The following is a 3553-nucleotide window of genomic DNA, read 5'->3' as shown; positions in this document are numbered from 1 at the left end:
TTGTTATTATTTTGCTATCTAAAACCGTCTCTTCAAATCCTGGTGGTAAGGCAAACACATTTAACTGTACATGAGAAGAAAATATGTACATCCATGAAAGATAGCAGTGACTGTTTGGACATGATGGCATACAGGACAGACATTTCTCATGATATTAGTTAATAAATGTGTCTGCAATAATGAAAGCCACAGATTACAAAAATTTGGGTTTGTAATCTGAAATTTCACCAGGCACAGTTTGATGTTAGGTCATACCTTCATAGTGGCATACTGCTTGCAGCAGGTGATTCCTTTTCAATTTCATTTACTTGACTCCTTGACAAAGCATGTACAAAATGCCACTAGTTCCACTGCAACAGTTAATTGCCTCCCCACATGTAATTGTTGTAATCCACTCAATTCAGTGTTTGTGAATCAGAAAAGATTTTCATTATTAAATTTTCATGAGACAACTTGTTTTTGGCACCGTCTTCCCTAGAATGTGAGAAGACTGTTCGTGGTTATGCTGCTGTCATTGCTACTGCCAAAGGAATAATATAATGGACTTCAGTAATACTGTAAAAATCTTCTTGGCCCAAGAGTGAAAAGTAAAATGGTCAAAAACATATTCCCTCACATAGCATAACCAGGAGCAAGTTAAAACACAGAACATTTAAGATAGTTGAAAATTTTCATCCATGTTCCAGAAGACAGTTGTTGAGGTATTACTTAATCTCAGATTTTTTGAATGCTTTGAAATTAATTAACTGTATAGATGTAATTGCACATAAAATAATAGTGATGCAGAGATTTCAGACAGAGAAAATTAATTTAATAGGAATACAAGATATCATTATTCTTCATTTAATTATTCCAAGAGGTCATCATTTCAACAGTTTGTATTAAGTGAAAGTCTGGATATTTTTGTGTGAGTTTTCTCTGTCAGTGAGGTTGTTGTGCTGGAGGAGTTGGTTGTGGCACAAATGGTGCGCCTAGGATGGATGATGGGGCTATGGTAACACCTGGAGAGGAATGTCCCTTCACCACGTGTATTGGGTGCTGGCAACCCTGTAGTATAGTAGTCTTCTTAAAAGATGCAAATGGCAAGGAGTACATTCCTCCCACATGAGTTACCATGCCCCCACCATTTGTCCCAGCTGCATGCAGTGAAAGGGAGTTGGGAGATGAGTTTAGTCATAACATTCTGAATTGTTGACACACAAAAGAACTTGCTTCCCCAAAGAGTCCTGCTCTTCTAGTTGGCATTGCTTTTTCTTTTCCATGTCAACAATTAGACATGTCATGGTCAAATGCATCTCCAAGCTCTCCTTCATTGCATTCAACTTTTCCACCTCTAAGCGAAGCCATTTACATTTGTCTTCTGAAGCCAGCCATCTCTTCTGGCATTCCCCCTGGTTCAACACAAACTCGATGATCTCTGGTTCGCAGCTTCCTCCTGCTAACACATTCATGCACCTTATTAAACCATCATTCAGCAACATGATGCAGCCATTATGTCTTGTAAAACACAAACAACAATCTAATGACACAATCAATAAGTTTATATTTCAACCACCATCAGGACAAATTTTGTATTTCAACAACCATCAGAGAACATTTTCTATTTCAACTGTCACTGGAGGACAACAGGTAGAAATTAAAGCACAAAGTATCAAAACTGTTGTTTATAAATTTATGGGTGCTGCTGCCATGTTTGTTTTTGTTGAAAAAGAAAAATATATGCTACATCAAACTGAGGTGATAATTACTAATGATGTAGGAGCTACAAAGGAGAAACCAAATGAGGTGGTGCAGCGTTTAAGGCACTGGACTTGCATTCAGGAGGATTGATGTTCAAATCCATCCATCGTCACCTTGTTCTATCCAAGTGTGTGCTCGGTCTCTGATGATTTCAAAATCAACAGAACTTTGAAGTATAATCTTCCTTGAAAAGCTGAAAATTGTCTTCCATAACTATAATTGTTTTATGTATGGTCTGATCATAAAGGGAAACGTATATGCACGATTCTACCACTGCCTGCTTTTACAGCTGGCATCTGTGAACGTAGAGGTAGTGTATTTTGTGTGCTGGATCACATGAAATTTAGTAGTTTTATTGATATACAAAAATTCCACTGCATGCAGTATTGTAAAAGATTCTTTTACTAAAACTTTGATGTATCTGAAGAGTAAGTGCAGTGAAATTTAGTTTTGAGCAATTTGTGGACATTGTGGTTATTGTGCTACTTTTGTTTGGCAAGTAACTGGAAACAAGAATCATGGATAAGCTGTTCAAGTAAAGCCAAATAAGAACTCCTATGAGAGACAATTGTGAACCATATATTATTACTGTCTACACACATTTTGCACAAATTTGGTTGAAGACTTCAACAGTTGTTAGAATCGGTTCCATTTCCTGAAAAACACTGATGCGTATTTCTAAAACAGTGAATTGTGAACTTTTTTTGACCGGTCTCTATGTGGTGACGAATATAAATGACGTGGTCGCAAATCTCACATACAAGTGTAGCAACTTTCATAGTGTATTAAATGTATGCTCAGCCAGCTTACAAACTGCACAAAGGAAAGTTGTTCAAACAAATTGAAGCTTTCAAATTTTCATGTAGTTGTTGGTGGCAGACTGCTCAATGCCCAGTACTATAGACTTACAATGTTAAAATTTTCTTGAATAGTATGGACTACATAAATTGTAAAGATCACACACCATGCACTGTGTACAGATTACATGCACACATATAACACAGAATTTTAAAGTACTTCTCATTTTTAATATGCTACATCATATGATAACTTTTTGATGTTATTAATCACTGCATTGTCTCTGCTGATTGCTTTGAATGCAGGCTTAATTGTTGTTACAGGAACATAGAACAATTTATATCTGACAAAAAGTGATTTTTGTGATGGTGTATAAGTAGTTCATGCATAATGAGGCAGATGCAGAATGATGGATTTGTTCTGGCATAAAATTAAAAGTCTAATCAATCACATTGTATTATGAATGTTGCCAAAAAAATGTTAACACTGTGTGTTAAAACAGAAAACGACCCATATGAAGTGGAAACAGCATATATTGCACCATATATCTATTTTGGTTTGTGGGCTAATCATTATCTCTGGTGTGCAATATTTGAAAGTTAATAACAGTTGTTTATAATGATAAGTTCAGTTTGTATTTTTTTCATACAATAATGTTCACGCGAGAAATTTTTTTCTGTTAACTCTTGTGCTTAGGAGATTGAGAATGCCATTGTTACATCCTACAAGTATTTGTGCATTGATTATTTGATGTTCAGTACAATAACTTCTTTCAGGATCTACAATGCTTGTTAGCTAAATGTATTCCTTGTGTGTTGAGAGATAAGCTATAACAACTATGCAAATCAGTAAATATCAGACCTCTGTAATGTACAGCATGAACATTTTGCTATGTTTTCTGATAAATTGAATCCCTTGGCACATATCCTAAGTGTCAGAATTGACTTATTCTGCACAACTATCTTCATTTCAAAGAAATGAATGATCAGGATAATACCATTCTCATAACATTCCT

This window comes from Schistocerca nitens, chromosome 3 (genome assembly GCF_023898315.1).
Source record: "Schistocerca nitens isolate TAMUIC-IGC-003100 chromosome 3, iqSchNite1.1, whole genome shotgun sequence".
NCBI classification, from domain to species: Eukaryota; Metazoa; Arthropoda; class Insecta; order Orthoptera; family Acrididae; genus Schistocerca; species Schistocerca nitens.
This window is presented reverse-complemented; position numbering follows the sequence as displayed.